This window comes from Gorilla gorilla, chromosome 4 (genome assembly GCF_029281585.2).
Source record: "Gorilla gorilla gorilla isolate KB3781 chromosome 4, NHGRI_mGorGor1-v2.1_pri, whole genome shotgun sequence".
NCBI classification, from domain to species: Eukaryota; Metazoa; Chordata; class Mammalia; order Primates; family Hominidae; genus Gorilla; species Gorilla gorilla.
In genome coordinates this window covers 169,069,662-169,087,602 of record NC_073228.2, presented here as the reverse complement: position 1 = coordinate 169,087,602, position 17,941 = coordinate 169,069,662, and positions in this window count along the sequence as shown.

The window sequence follows — 17,941 nt, the reverse complement described above, 5'->3', positions numbered from 1 at the left end:
GGAGACACATGGTTACAATTCTAGCACCTCATTAGTGGTTCAATTACGAAAGCCAGTAATAAACATCTTACAACTGAACTATAGATATGGATATAAAAGTAGAAATATACAATACATTTTTGTGCATGCTTTTGAATAAAAAAAATACAAAATCAAAACTATGAAAACAGGCCCTTGATTACCATCTACAACCGCTTAGTTTCTTAGAAAATAAGGCTGTTTTTATCAGCTTTAACAATAAATATCAGATAAATAAATGTTTCTGTAAATTTCATTTTTTGGAAAGTTTATGGTCGCCTCATTAACAGAGAGTTGCTGAATGTGTTGTCAAAGGGTGCAGCTGTGAATTTTGCTAATTATCTAATTAATCTAATAATATATTTCCCCTATCATTTTCAATCTGAAACATTGCTGTACTAGACACTCTCCAAAAGAAAAATCAGAGTTGTCTTTATGAATGAATAATAGAATTTCGGAGTAAGCCCCATTTCTGGCATAATAAAGTCCACATCTATACTGGGAATCTGAAAATTTTAATATTTTTACCTCCAAAATGAATTGGAGGAACTTTAATTTGCCAAAAATCTTACTCCTGGGCTATTGTATACATTTCTGTGTTCGTTATAGCTGAAAATCATGTTTCCTCAGAAGAGATAAGAAGTCTGATGAAATTGATGTAGTTCTTGGTAAGAAATGCAATGTAGTACCTGAAAGAAATGCATGCTTGAGAGTAAACACTACAGTTACTAGTAAATATTCCTTCAAATAACTTAAAAGTGATCGAGGTCTACCCACCAAAAACTCCCTGATGTATTTCTCCTTTTCAAAGCACCTTTATAATTTTATATTAATATATTTTATTTGAGAACATCTTGGAGGAAAGAACAGCTTTCCTCCCTCCCTGAGGGCATGGTTTGGTTTCTTGATCTATGCTTTACAAGAATGCAATATTAGAAGAGGCGTTTCATAAAGAGGGAAGTAAACAGAAAACAATGATTCTCTTTGTAAGGTTATACAGAAAGATGTTCCCCACGAGATTTCATGTTCTGTTTCTCAGACTCAGCCACATTAAATTTATAAACTTTTCATTCTTATTTATGAAAATAAAATTTGTTAAGAAAAATGCTCATGAACATATATTGTGGGTAAAATGACTTTCTAGAGCAAACATGGTGTGTATTTGGTGATATTCAAGCTATGCCAAAGCCAGGTGGAATAAAAGGTCACCTGGTTTGTTTATATTCCCAGCTCTAGTCACCTTGTTTTCTCTTTCTCAGTCTTTCTTTCCACTAACTTCCCAAAACAGTGGTGCCAAGTGTTACTCTGTATTGGGATCACCAGAAAATTCCTTAAAACAGCAGGTCTATGAGCTCCACAAGACAAGATTCAAATTCTCTGTAGATGGGGGGAAGAGAGTGGTGGCCAGGCTTCTAACATTATAAAATAAGCATTTTGAGTGATACAAATGTAGATGTTCCTGTGAACACACTCTGAAATCTCATTCCCAGAATCGCTGTCCAAAGCATATTTTCAAAAGTATTGGGAGAAATAGAAGAATTAAACAATAACAACAACAACAAACAAGAGTGAATAGAGGACACTGTAAATAAAGATCATGGAGCAATACTTAAGGTAAATGTGCAAAATAGAAACTGGCCTTTAAACCACACTGTCCAAATTAGAGATAAAACATCTCCTTTACATTTCTATGTTTCAAGGGAAAACAAAGAGCATGCAAACCACCTATCTGACTTCCAGTGATAGAAGGAAAAAGTTATATACCCAGACAACACTCTGAACCTCTAATTCCCTCTTGCTAAGAGAATATGCAGAGAGCATTCTGACTTAGGTCTTGTCTTGCCAAGTTCCCCCCATTCTCCTCCTTGGTTTACATAATCTCCTTAACTCCTGGCTATACATGCCTCCTCCGGCAAATTGTGAAGGCAGCTTTCAGATCTTGTACAAAGCCTCCAGACTTATTACCAGTTTCTCTGCAAGGAGTGATCCTACTCTCCTAGCCAAATCCCTGCTGAGTTTTGTGGATATTCATGAAGGATAAATACAGCATGTGCAGGACAAAGAAAATTTGTTCTTCCAACCACCAGGCTGGATTGCTCAGTTACTGCTGACAGAAGGAGGCAGAACTGATACGCTCGTTTGATGATGCCAAACTCTCTCATGCCTCTGCATGGACTTCACAGGCCCATTGCCATATATTAGCGCTTTAATCAGAAAGCAGCTCTACTGGGGGAGTTGAACAAGAGAGTGCTTCCTTTTCCTTTGCATGTTTACATCCTTTTATCTACTTATTATCTAATTCTCCTTCCGAATTGACATGTAGAGAATATGCAGGAATCCAGATGGCTCTGGAAAAGTCACGGAGACAAAGATTCTGTTGCAAATGCTTATTGTCCCTCCCACACCCAAATGTCCAAAAAAAGCTCTAATAGCATTAAGCATGCATGTGATGCCATATACCACCAAAAGGACTGACATTCAAAAAAGACAAAAGAAGACTATTCCAATTCAGATACATTTCAAACTTGATTTAGTAATAGAAATGAGGCATTGAAGAGCTCCAAAAACAACCTAGCCCAATTTATATTTTCCCCCAAACTTTACCAGCTTTCCTCTATTGGACTAATGAGTTTAATATGAACTTTTAAAAAACTTTCCTTCCATATATTCAACACATATCCATAGATATCACCTATGGAACACATAAATAGATTAAAAGTATCAACATATTACAATTTAATCCTATTTAAAGAAGCATATTTGGCTGGGTGTGGTGGCTCATGCCTGCAATCCTAGCACTTTGGGAGGCCGAGGCAGGTAGATCACAAGGTCAGGAGTTTGAGACCAGCCTGGCCAACATGGTAAAACCCTGTCTCTACTAAAAATACAAAATTTAGCCAGACATGATGGCTGGCACCTGTAATCCCAGCTACTTGGGAGGCTGAGACAGGAGAATCGCCTGAACCCAGGAGGTGGAGGTTGCAGTGAGACGTACCATTGCACTCCCGCCTGGGCAACAAGAGTGAAACTCTGTCTCAAATGAACAAACAAAACAAAACAAACAAAAAAAGAAAACATATTCATTTTAGTGGGAATGCAAGGGACAGAATGATTTTAAGTTATAATCAAATTTCCTTTTTAATCTCTTTCTGACCAATGATATCCCCATTCTCCTCCCTCTACCTTCTTGCCCACAGGTGGTTCCATGCACCTAAATTTATAAGCCTTCCAATTACTGATTGTCTCATTTCCACATGAGTCTATAAAATTTGTATTTTAGTAATCTCAATTATTTTCATTTGAGTAAGAGTTAGCAGATCTTTTAGAAAGAGTAGTTATTGTTTCTTACTATTTTCCTTCAGAGTTTTCTAAAAAGTTACGGAAAGAATAACTTGTACTAATTTAAGCCCTGAGAAGAACAGTTTACTTCAAGTCAGGATGTTGTTTTCTAAAGCAAGTAACGTAATGCATTTGATACTTTATGTTTTCCTAGTCACAAAGTTATCAAATCATTTTGAGATTAAATAATTTTTTCTTCCAAATTGTGTTAATAGATATGCATTTTGCTTTGACTTGAATGTGGGTACTCAGAGGTATTCCCAAGTCATAGTCAACATTTTGTGAGTCGAAGATGAAAAATATTTATCTGGGCCCTGCTCCTGGTGTCTACCTTTTTGACCCTGGGTGAATAGAAATTACAGCTCCCATGTAGCAGTTCAAATATCTTCGGATGAAACTAAAATAATGCTTAACTGAAAGCATCCTACGATGTAGGGATATTTTCATATATAATAGACACACAAGGATGGGCCATCCTGGGATTAATTCAGGGCCTCAATAATGTCAGATACTGGTTTGGTTTCACTGAGATTCTTTTGATTTTTCTCTCACAGTTGAAAACTACTGCAGCAATTCCTAACACGAAATTCTCATATAATGCCCAAATCAGAAAAAAGAAAGTAGGAAGAAATGTTTTCCTGTGCAACTTTCTCTTTTTATCAAGGAAGGAAAGTTTTCTAAGAAGCTGTTAACTAGGCTTTCTTTTATATCTATTAGCCCAACACAGAATTAGATGCTCTTGTCTAATCCTAATCACTGGCAGAATGGAGTGGGAGTAGCTGTGATTAGATTAAAAGTAAAGAAAAAACAAAAAACATCCTCAGCAGCTTGGGAGGGGTCAGTATTCCTGAGATCATTGACATCTAACTGCTACCTGAATAAGATAAAAAAATGTTAGCAAGGGAGAAGCAAAACGTGGCTGTTAAGTAGGTAATCAACAAGATCTACCACAAACTAACACCTCTGGTTTTTGTTGTCGTTTTCTAATGTTTTAAATGAGCAAAGAAGCATAGCAGACTTCTAGAATCATGGGTAAGACAACCCTTCATTGGCTGCCACTGTCCCTCTTATTGAAGGATTTTTAGCACCCATGACTTCATGCAAAATGTCTTGCCAGTGTCATCACCACACTCAGCCACTGCTACAGCCCAAAGCACCACACCCTTCCAAATGCTCCCCTGGTGGGGGCACTGTCCTCAGTTTAAAATGGTTAACATTCTCTCCATTAAAACATAATACGTTGATGAGCTGATGAATATGTTAATTCATAGCTCATTCAAGCTCTATTGAATCTTTCTGCAATATATAACATATATCCAAACATCACATTGTGCCACATAAATATGGACAGTTATCATTCATCAACTAAACATAAATACATAATTTTTGAAGAAACACTGGTATTTGATATTTTCTTGAATTCCAGGTATGTTTTGAAGAAAGGGGAACTGAGATGGTAATAAATAAATCCTTCTTAAGATGGAATATCACAGAGCGTTTGAAATCAAGGTAAAGTAATTCTCCCATTATGTTGTATTTTATTTCCTGCTTGCCTATATTCTCACTGTTATGAGTTTTTTTTTTTTTTTTTTTTTTTTTGTATTTTTAGTAGACACGGGGTTTCACCGTGTTAGCCAGGATGGTCTCCATCTCCTGACCTCATGATCTGCCCGCCTCAGCCTCCCAAAGTGTTGGGATTACAGGCATGAGCCACCGCGCCCGGCCTGTTACGAGTTCTTTGAGGTATACTCTCTTTTCATTACATAGAGATTCTATACATATACACATGCGCAAATATTTGGAAAAGGCAAAGATTTTAAATTCCAACATTGACTCTTTAAAGCTATACATACTCATCCAAATTTTTTTTAACACTGCTTCATCTCTATAAAATAGGGATAATTATACCAAATTTAAGGTGTTGTCCTCAGGATTAGGAAAGATTGTATACATGAAACACAAAACACAGTACCTAAAACATACTATTTATAAATAAATCATCCCATATTTAAATATTGAAAATATTTAACATATTACATGTATTATATATAAAATATATAATAAATCAGCCCATACTTTGAATATTGCACCAGAAAATATTATTCATACTCCTGCTGCTCATGGAAAAAACTCACCTTGGGGTAAATGTGTATAATAGATCGCCTTCTAGAAAAAGGATTGGAAAACTGCAAACTTCAGATGAAATCTAAATTTGCTGCCTATTGTAAATAAAGTTTTACTGGAACACAGTCATGCACATTCATTTACTGTTGTCTAGGGCTACTTTCAGAATACAGTGGCAGAGCTGAATAGTTGCAATGGTAATTATAAAAGTCTGCAAAGCTGAAAATATTTACTATCTGGGCCTTTATAGCAAAAGTTTACGAATTCCCCTCTAGAAAATAAAGCATTTTATCAGAATGTATATATCTGAAATAATAAAGGGAGGAAGGAAGGAAGGAAGAAAAGAAGGAAGGAAGGAATGGAGGAAGGAAGGGAGGAAAAGAAAGAAAAAAGGAAGAAAAGAATGAAGGAAGGAAGAAAAGAATGAAAGAAGGAAGAAAAGAATGAAAGAACGAAGAAGAAAAGAATGAAAGAAGGAAGGAAGGAAGAAAAAAGGAAAGGAGGGAGAGGGAAAGGAAAAGAGGGGAGAGAGAGGAAAGAAATAAATTATTTGTTAACTTCCGCAGAACCTAGAAATTTATCTGGCAACTAAATAGACTTCACTGTTTTATTTAATGCTCTTCCACCTCAGTCTGCTTCCTTATCTGAGTAGTGCTCTTCTTTCATTTTTTTTTAAATTCACCTCAACGATACTTTTTCTACTCGAACTTCTTGGTAATAGTTTGTTTTTTCAAATAGTCAGTAGCAGTTGTTTTCATTTCAGCCCTTTTCTCTCCAATATTAAAAAGTAAGCATGCTATAGATACTTCCAGTGTTATAAGAGCCACCAGCAAGCACTCTCAAATACCATCTCTCAGAAATTAATTTGGATTAATACATTCACAAAATGCATTTAATTCTGTGGTATTGAAAGCCAAGGTTTTTAAATTTACACACACACACCCATGCACACACATATGGCAAAAATATTATTCACGACTAAAATATTTTTATTATTTAGTTAGAAATACAGTGGCTTGAAGATGAGACAACTACTACAGCTTATTTTCCAAATTGCATTCAGTGATAGATAACTCCCATTTTTTTTTTTGACCTGCCAATATTTAGATATAATGAGTGGTAGCAATTTAGGCAGTTTTTCCTTATCAATTTCAAACTCTGCCTGTGGCTTCATAATTTGTGATCAGAAAATATGACCTACTTTAGCAGGATATAAGTATATCCTATATGTATAAACTCTGCAGGGACACCTACAGAGGCCAAAAGCTCTGTGGTCTGATCTCAGATATGACCATGTAGCTTATTTGCAAATAACTGACTATATGCCAGCATCAGAAATAAAGAGAAAACAACTTGTTTTGTATAAATCCTACCTACCGATGAGATAGCATCCCGTCTTCCAAACGTTTTCTACCTCAGAACACAGAAGGATAAGAGCCAAGTAGAAAGTTTATTTAAAAGATTGTCACAAGCAGCAGTGTTTGAGATTTAGCATCCAGCTACCTCTACTTCGAATTCCTCTGGGTTCTCATTTCCATTAAATCTAACTTTTCTGAAGATTAGTTTAGATTAAATCCTAGAATTGACATTTGAGACACCTGTCCAAGACTGTACTTAATAAATGATTCAATCCCTCCCTTTGGCACTACTAGAATTCATCTTGTCTTATGCAGTAAACAACAAACACTCCAAATGAATTCATCATGTGGTTGCTTAGTTCTGAAAACAGAGTCACACACAGATTCAATCCACCAAACTTACTATTTGGATAGAGTGCTTTAAGCTAATGATTGAGTTACCTCTTGCCATCAAGTACCCCTTTACTGGCAGGTGTTAGAATCCACAATAATGACAGGGTTTGAGCTAGGGACCCTATAGAGCAGAAACTCCTCATTGCAGATGCCCGTGTGAAATTTGGCCTGGCTTTCAGACCTGCCTTGCCTGTGCCCACGTGGAATTCAGTAGGATGGAAAGCACCTGCAGCTCTGCCCACTCACCCCTTGCTGGGGAAAGTGCAAAGAGCTGCTGTGTCTTGCATGGTGGGAGTTAGAAGCAATGAACTTGAAGAACTAGTGGTAAAAGAAAACAGCAATGACAAACAACAACCAAAAAACAGATGTTGCTGGTTTGCTGCTGATTCATTCTAATGAGGCACTCAATAATATTATTTCTCTTTTATGCATTTCTCTTTCACTTGTTAATCTTACGATAAGCGTCTAAAATGAACATGACTCTCTTTAGTGTGGATTGAGAATCAGACAGATTTGGGATACATATTTGGGTAGAAGCCCTTTCTTTTTTCTGTTCCTATGAAGGTGACCTGGGTAAGTCATTTAAACCCCTTGGGCCTCATTTGCCTCATCTATAAAAAGGCCCAGATTAGATCTTCTCTAGAGTCTGTTTTAGAGTTAATTCTCTTTCAGCCTCTTTTTCTTGTTTCATATAGAACAGTGTGCTATTCTTTTTGCTTTCCAAACTACTACCCATAACCTAAAAAGACCTTTCCTACCTAGTCCTTCCTACCCCTCTAGCAAGCTCATTTCCTACTTAACCCTCCTCACTCCACTCTAGCCAGCCACAGCGGACTTATTGCTAGTGCCTTTCTCTTTTCCTCTACCTAGAATGCACTTCCCCCAATTTCTCTAAGAGATATATTTCCTGACCGGCCAGTCATCATCTAGGTTTTTCCAAAGGCAGACTGAGAGACTAGGATTTAAGTATAAATAGCTCATTTTGGAGGTCAAGGAAAACACTGGCAGGGGAGGGAGGAAGTGACACAGGCAAGGAATAGCCAATAGAAACTGCACGTTTACAGCAGCTGCCACCACTGTGGGCCAGTGGAGCTCCATCCTGCAAGAAAATTCCAGAAAATAGTCTAACCCATGCTTTGGAGTTATCCTTTTCTGAGAGTGATGATGCTGGGGATATTTGTAAAGCCATGAAAGCTTATCTGAAAGGTGACAACTGTTCTGGGAGGTGTTAATTACCCTTTACTTCAGCTCCATCATGTTAGAGACTACAGCCACCATCTTTTTGGCATCAGAAAAAGCTCATAAACACAATGTAGCTACTGGCAGGTGGAGGTTGTTCTGAGTCTACTGAAGTGGTCAAACCCAAGGGTACGTGCAGGGTGCCCACAGTGTCTGCTCTCTAGAACAGCACCTTCCCCTCAGCCATTCTCCCTGCTTCCAGTTTTCTTTTTCCTCATATTGCTTACCAACACCTAAGGTGATATTATATATCCTTTACTTACTTTGATAGGCAATATATCATAGTACTTGAAAGCATTAACTCCAAAGCCAGGCTGACTAGCTTTGAACCCCAGCCTATCATTCTATTACTTGCATGTCACTGTTTTCCAATTTACTGAAAAATAATAGGAACTTCTGCAGTGGGTTGCTGTAAGGTTCAAATTAGTGCTTGTCAATAAAGCCTAGGAACAGTGCCTGGCACATAGTATGCAGTTGATAAATATTAGCTCTTACTGTAGTTACTTGCATATTGTCTGTCTTCCCATTAGCATGAGAGTTGCTGCAGGATCAAACATTTTTGACCTGTTCATCGTTTGTTGCCCAGGGCCCAGCAAAGCAATGTAATAGTTGCTCAATATATATTTACTAAATTAACAATGAAGGAAAGAAATTCTTTCTGAAACACTACCTCTAACCTTACTCCCCAACAAAAAAACCCCACCTTCAAATAGTCGATTTCAGTTTTTCTCTTTGCTGTCTAAAGATCAGTACAAAAGTCTATTTTTCTAGGAATCCTGCTCTGACTTTCTCCTCTCCCTCTAAATTGCCTAGTGACCCCTCCCCTCCAGGCTTCCTTCATCATGCCTTTATCACACTCTATTGTGATTATTTGCTTACTTGTGATTTCCTGGAGGCTGGAGAATGTATTGTATTTGGGGTTTTGTCTCTAAGCACACAGCCAAGTACCAGGTGCTCAACAAATATTTGTAGAATGAATGAATGAATAAATTTGCCCGGCTAATCATTTTAATACCTGGCAGATAATCCTTCAAATCCTGCCTAGATCGCCCTCTGGTATGTAAAGGGTAGACAACTGGGGATCTTAAAATGGAAGATGCCAGTCTTACCTCCAGAAAATCAGATAGCCATGAAAGGTTGAACGTTTTGTGTTTCATGGCTGCTGTGGAAGAACCAGTGATGCCAGAATACATGGTCATACAAAACTTCGTCTTTTGAAATATATTGTAGAGAAAATGAAAAAATATATATCTTTCAGTGGAGGATGAGAAACTCCACTGCTCTCATTCATGAGGTCCTTCATTTCACAAAGATATAAAAATTTGTGTTCCCCTAGACTTATCTAATGGCTAACCAGAGGCCAGAACTGATATGCTGAAAGACACTGGAAAAAAACCATCTTGGTTCTATGTACTGTCCATTTTTCTGTTTAAAAAGAATCCATTTTTTCTGTTATTGTGTTTTCAATTTATTTAAGCATCCAGAAATGACCTTAAATTGTTCGCTTATATTCTGCCAAGTCAAAACCAAGTACCATATTCCTAAACATGTTAGATATATGTTACCTACATCTGGAGAAGGTGAAGGCTAAATTCAAAGTAAAAAGTCTGAAATTCGAGAATGCCCAAAGGACACGACAGTGACCCACTCTGGACAAAAAAGATAAAACATGAGACAAATACTTTTCAAATCTTTTTGTATCCATGATTCAGTTGAAAATAAATTCTCTCTCAAAAATCAGAAACTTCATTGTTAATTTGTTTTATACATGATTTTTAAAAATTTATAATATGAAAAGCAAGAACATTGGTGTCAATCTTAAAAAAGAAACATAAAGCAAGTGGTTCTGAAACAAGGAGGCTCCAATGCTCTGGTTTCATTCCCTTTAGGCAAACTGATAATCCCCAATTTACTATGAAATGTTTCTTCTAGCTCGTTTATTTCTAATTGGGCTCCTTTGTGTGTTCAGGGCCTGGAGGGTTACAGAAATTGTCTGATCGCCTCACTGACTACTCCTTACTTCACCTCCAGTTTCCCACACCAATCTTCCTTTTTCTTTCTTGTAACACTTCTTCATTAGTTCCATATTCTCAGCCTCATTATATATTCTTCCAGTATTTCTGTATATAATACCAATCAACCCTGACATATTTTTGCCTTATTTTTTTCTTCCAACTATTATGCCCTAGAGAAAGATGTAAAGATATCCACATCTTACTGTCATCTAGATAATCAGTACTTATACTGTTTTCTTTCTCTTTCTTTTTCTTTCATCATTAAAACAGCACGTTCACATTTTCTAGACTCAATATTCAATTTAATCTCTTAGCCAGAACATCAGGACAGATAAAGAGAATTTGTCTTTGTATTTGAGTTCCCTTTTAAGCCACATTCATCCAAAATGTCACCTCAGTATTTCCCAAAGCCCAACACTTTGAATTATTGTTGTTTCACTTCTGTTATCAAAAGATTTTAAAATAAAGAGTTCTGTAGTAAAGGAAGGCTTATTTGTTCACTGTATGGCACCGTCTGCTAATGAGATGAATATTCAGTATACCTTTAAATATGCTTGTGATTTAAAGGACTATTTGTTTCTAGTTAACGTTTCTATAAAATAATTATTAATATAATAGAAACTGCAGCAAAATTTGGATGAGTATAAATAAGGGGTTTTTTGCTTGTTTTTTAAATAAAAGTTGCCTGTCTATGGTCCATCAACTTATTTTTCTGATACATCTCATACAGTGGCTCTTACTATAATGAAACTCTCTTCAATGATTTTATTTATAAAACAATAGCCACAGAGATACATGGCATTTCATGGTTCAGTGATTGTCATCTAACCAAGTCATATAAGATTGAATCATCCAGGGTTAAATAAAACACCTGCCTCCAAATATCTATTACCTGAGGTTTCTCTGATTTCAATCACATAGTCAGCAGGCTGACCTCAGAGATGGGAGGATAGACGAAGAATGAGAAGGATTTGAGACATTGACTCTGCAGGTCACTTAAGTGTGTCAGCAAAATATTATATATATTTTTACAGTTTAGAATGGACCTTCCCAAACCAATAATATCTGAAATCACCAATTCAGTATCTCTCAAGACCTTGTAAGAAAACCAAAAATTGAACTTGATATATGTTGAGATTAAAAACTAAAAATGAAACCCAAACAAAAAATTCCATATATAGATCCAAAGAAGATAGATATCAATATAGATTTTTTAAAGGGTGTTTTAAATACAATTCTCCTGAGATGGACATGTCTGGATGCTTGATTTACTCTTTAAGCAAGCAGCTCAATACCTTAAGTATTGACTCCAGGTACTTTAAAAAAAAAAAATGTATCCATGACAGGTGTCTACTATTTAGTTGCATTCAGAGGCAAGCCAAAGAGATACAATTGCTTCCAGTGACAGATGTAACCAATTTTATCTTCGGTCTTTGGTCCTTTTCTCTCTGATGTCCACTCTAGCTCTACTCCCTCTCACAGCCCACTGGCCTACCTTCCAGGCATGCTAGACTCTGAACAAATCCCCACTGGTCTCTGTATAGCCTCTTGCTATTCCCTATGCCTGTTCTTTACATATTGAAACCCTGAGACTCTTTTAAGAAGCGATTTGTTTTCTCTTTCATTCCATGATTCCTAAATTGGAATTAGTTGCTCCTAAGTACCTGGCTCATATATCTTGATTTCTAAACTGAACTTACCCACAGCATATTGTATATAATAGAGAATTCTTATATATTTTAATGCAGTAGATATTAAACTAAAAGCCAGTTAAAATTAAGGAGTAAATCTGTGAGCAAATATCATCAATACATTCTTATGTCTGCATGTAATTAATTGTAGAGAGAAAGCTAGTCAAACCTGAAAAAAATTTTCAAATATTAGCACATAGGATAAACTTATAAAATAAAATCTGTGATGCTTTAGTATTTATTTCTATTCTTTTAGAACCATAGATATCACAGGTGATTCCCATTCTGATTAACATAAACATGAAAACATTCACTAAGCCAACTGACTTAAGTAGCATACTTCTTCTTCCTTCCCAGAAAAGAAAACAAAAAGGTCAAAACAAGGAGTGAGTCCATGTGGGCACTGACGGACTGAGACTGACATCAAGGAAATCCAATTCTGTAACCTTGTGACCTCCAAAACTATGCTGGAAAACCAGAACTGGTGATCCTATTAGTGAGTCAACTCTCCTCTCTGTAAATGTCAAAAGGGAAGTCTCCACACAGTAAAAGACCCCAAGATACGATGAACCTCCAGAACTCCTCAGTTGTTTAATTTGTATTCAAAAATGTCGGTGTAAATAATAAAAATTCTCTAGCAAATATAAGACCAAAACAAGACACAATAAAAATATTACATAATATAATTAAAATTCTTCTTGGTCATATATTTCATTTTACCTTGATTTATAGCTATCTTTATTTCTTACCCAAGTTGCAGCAAACATAACAACATATCTTGTATACTAAAAAGTTACATATTCTAAAAAAGATCCTTTTATTTAAAATACATTTAAATCTAAATTTGGAATTTCTACTGATCTTAAAGTCTGCTATTTTTTTTAAAGTATAATTCATTGGCCTCAAAATATTACCACCTAACATATGTAGAGTTAAAAGAGGAAATAAATCTTCTATATTTGTTCCATAAATATGAGGCTGAAATATTGCCCCATAATGAGATTATATTCTCAAATTATATTATGACCTTTAAAAAATTCCATACTAGCAGTTAAAGTACAATCCCACTGCTTATGATGATTTATTCCATCCAGAGAGAATTCTGAAAATGGTGCTCTTAACATGGCACAGGCAGTATTTGCAATAATCCTTGCCTGCTCAGTCTACAGAGTTTTTTGCTGACCAAAAATAATCCCTCTCTTATAGATGATAGATAGATACACAAATACATACATATAGATGTATAAACATACATACACATATATACACGTACATGTGCACAAACACACACACACAGAATCTCTCTTCACACAGTTTTCAGACATTGTCTTTCATTTCAAATTCTTGAGGGATAAAACCTCAATGTAATACCCATGTAGTGAAAAGTGGGGTAGGGGCTGCTAGATTTGAATCCCAATTGCAGCATTTATCTGTTTGAACAAATTATAAATTCTCTAAATCTTTTTCTCATGCATAATAATGCCTACTTTTGCAGGATTCATCTAAAAACAGAGAAACCTTATTTTCAGTGAAAATACAAAATGTAGTGTGTAGTACAGAATAGAAGGTCAGCAAATATTATCATACCAAGTTTGATCTCACTAACTAGACAATATCCTTTTATTTACTCCTAGGTCTTTATCTTCCTTTATTTTCTGGCCCTTTTCTACTATCTTCCATCTTTTCTTATTCCATACCCTTTCCCTAACATGTCAAATAATGAGACTAAAAACAATTCTATTTAATTTTTGACAGCTTGTTTTACCCAAAAAACTTTGAATAGTAAAAGAAGATGGGTTTACATGTTATGTTTCCTGAAAAAAAAATGTGTTCTCTTGAATTTTCCAATGATACCCATTTTTATTTTTTTGGGAGCTTAAGTTTTACTAGATTTTTTGTGCACAGAAATAATTGAAGTTCACAATTTTAGGCTAGGGTATTTCTGGCAGCACCAGCAAACCTGGCATTGTTGGACTTCTTACAGGGGGGCCAGAAGTTGCAGTCTGTTCTCCCTCAGTACTCCTCTATCTTTGAGTAAACCCCACTGCTTCCTTGATAACCTGCCCCTCCACATTCCTCCTGTTTATTTATCTTTTCATGTATTCATTCTATCAACAAACATTTTTGAAGAGACTTTTATGTGCCAAGTACAGTGCTAAACAGATGAGAAATAACAGGCATAGTCTTGAAGTTAGCTAAAGGAGCGAATAGACTCATGGAGAGAAAGCCAACTGTTCCATTTTAGTGCAGAGTTGTTAAAGGATATAACGGGGTAATTAAGTGACACCACAGGGACTTTTAGGGGATGCCCAACTTAGTGTTGTGGGGTTGAGGGGAGACTTCCCTAAAAAGTAACACTTGAGGTTGAGGGCTGTTAGCAGAAGTAGGAGAAAGCCAGGCAACTAGGGATATTTCCTTCTAACTTCTTCTATCTCCTCCCATGCACGGATTATTCTGGTCTTGGCTGAGAGACTTCTCTTCCTAATGTTCTGCAGTCATCCTGGCTGACTTCAACATCCATGCAGAAGGCCCAACCAACACCCAAACTTCTATTTCACCATTTCCTCAACACCAGTGACCTTTGCCTGTTTTCTCTATCAAAATATGAACATGCCAATGGCAAACCCTTTTTCAGCCAAAATGTATTAGGATTTATGTAATTGAATTCTCTGAATATTAAACTATGTTTATTTTCCTTCTCTGCTCCCCCAAATTAACTTTTCTGATTTTTCTTATACCATTAAATTTCTTCATCTCAGAATCTCTGCTTTTAGAGGGAGAGGATCTCTTACTTCTTTGCCCAGTCCTTAAATGTTTCTTATGCTTAGAAATCTATTATACTTCTTCCAACTCACTCTACATATTTTCCAGGGAATGGATCAGTAGTGCTCTACATGTTGACATCTTCCAAATATTTATTTATAGCTGGGATTCCTCCCTTGAGTTGTCAACCTCTAATTATATAAATTGCTTGGGTATTTCTCTTGCACATATCACTGGTGACTTAGAGAAAATTTGTCTAACTTGAACTCATAATCTTCTTCCCTTCCCAGCTTTGTTATACCTTACTTTACATCCTCAGTTGTTCCCTTTCTCTGAAAGATATCACTATTGACCTTGTAGTTCAATTCGGAAATATATAACCTTTTCTCCCACCACTCATATGGAATTAATCATCAAGTTCTCCCAGGACTTGCCTATTAATATATCTAGAGGCCAGCTACTTCTCAGCAGTCCTGGCACTACTCTTTTAGTTTGAGTAACCACCCCTTGCTGTTAGTTTTGTGTCATTCTATTTGTAATAGGTCCATTTTTGTTCCCATTTATTCTTTACCTTTCTTGTAAGATCATTACAGTTCCCCACAACATTAACCTCGGCCTTGGCGATTTGGCTATCTTTGGTTACTGTAAAGAGAATTGGTATATATGGTTTTAAATTAGAAACTTGCTATCCCATGACTTAGCCATAGAGTTACCTTTTTATTGTAAGGTAAAACATAGATGCAGAAAACACAGACACAGATACAGAAAACAAAATATAATAAGTATGTGACTAAGAAAAAAAAACATTTGTAAAAAAAAACCAAGATCAAGAAATAGAATTAGACTAGGGACTTGAGGCCATGAGAAGGTGGCTGTCTGCAAGCCAGGAAGAAAGATCTCACCAGAAACCAACTGTGCTGGCACTTTAATCGTGGACTTTGAGCCTCCAGAACTGTGAGAAAATAAATTTCTGTTGTTTAAGCCACCCAGACTGAAGCATTCAGCTATGGCAGCCCAAGTAGATTGACACACATGGGCGGGTAGGTAACCAAAGCAGACTGTATGACTGTATTAGAGTATAGGGACATTGAGGGAGATACATTAACTCTATTTTTCTGGGCCAATCAGCTTTAAGAATCAAACTCTGGAACTGCTAGAAGCCACTATTCCTGGCACATAGAAAAACCTGCTAATGTATAATAAATATATCAAAGCTGAGGGATGGTGATGAGTGGATGAGGGAGGTGAGGAGGAGGAGAGACAGAGAGAGAAGCAGATGCATTGTTTGAAATTCCAGATGCAGTCATGTCAGAAGCCACAATGCCCACTGGCTTTCTTAGTTACACGAGGCAATAAATCCCCTTCCCTTCTCTGCTTCCTTCTTTAAATTTAATGATTCTTTCTTCTTATACATAATGATTCTGTTTTAATCAGGTCTTCCTCATATACCCTCAGTAAGAACATGAGTGAAGGCAGAAAATGAGCTCACAAGAGCAAGAGCAGTAGGCAGCTATTTGAGAAGGGTAGGTAAGCAAGCTTCAGAACATGCCCTTACATGGTATTTAGATTACTGAAACAAGGGGAGAGAATGGTGAGTGCGTAAAAAGAAAGCAAAGATTCAACTAAGATCAGACTTTATGTCTACAAAAGATCATTTCTGGTAGTTCTCCAAATACATATCAGTATTATTTATTTAAATTACTTGAAACCCACTTCTTTAGGCATTGTTATTAAAGAGAAAAAGCTCCTTTGTCAGCATTCTTTACACCATTAATAACCTTCCATACCCTGTTATACTCTCCCTTGGTTAAGGCCACTAAATAATTGCTTTATTTGCATATTTGTACCATGTCCACCTCATTATGGATATTCAATGCATCCTTATTAATAGCATCAGTATCAAAAAAGAGAGAAAAATCATATAATTTACCAATGACAAAACAAATTTACCAAGACCTGTGGTAATTTCCTTCTAATTCCTAAGTCAAAGCACTGACTTTGAGACGGTGCATATGGTTTTTAGACCTCTACAAGAGACAAGAAATTATAAAATTCACAGGCAAATTATGGCTACCGCACAGCTAACATTTAATCTGTGATGACTACATACTCCTCATGACTTTAAGAGCTTTAAGTATTTTAACTCATTTAATTCTTAGAACATTGCTATGAGTTCTGTAATACTATTGCTGTTTACCGAAGAGGAAACTGAGGCACAGAAAGCCCAAGCTCTTGCACAAGGATCAGAAGGGGGTATAACCAGAATTTGTTTCTCAGCATCCTGACAACCAATTATTTTACCTACTAAACAGGGAAGCCTTTCAAATATAATCCAGGGTATCCGCTTCATTCTACAACTAAAGAAATGAAGGCTGGGTGAGGATAAAGGACTCACAAAGATCATGTGTTTAGGTAATGATTGAACTATGACAGAAACTCCCATTCTCCAGATTTCCAATTCTGAACTCTTCCTTCTCTGTCTATAATAAAGTTCTCCAAACCAAAAATATATAGTGATTTCAATCATCTAGGGTCCTAACATTTCTTACCATTTTAAAGTGGCTTTGTAACGTTTAACTTGGCTAGTCTGAACTTCATTTTCTGGAATTTTCTTTCTTGTATGCTTCTGTTTAGGGTGGACCACAAAGACATTCTTCTGTGAGATTTAGAGAAAGGAAGCAAAACAGGCACCATGTTGTTGCTCACATATGTTGCTGCTGATCTTTCAACTGACCTCATTGGCATGAGGCTACAGCTGGGCCTGAGACTGCTCTATATTTTCTTAAATTGTCCTTCAGTTTGTTTGATTCTTGAGCCAAGTGTGTGTGTTTAACTTCATGATGAAAAACTTCAACTACTTCAGATCATCCGTGCCAAAAATTTCAGAGGCAGTGAGAACATATACAGGTTTCAATGTAAATTCTCACTGGGTTTCATCCTATGCTTGTAGCTTCCAGCTTCTTCTAAATCTCCCTGACTTTACATATGTCTTTCATTACTG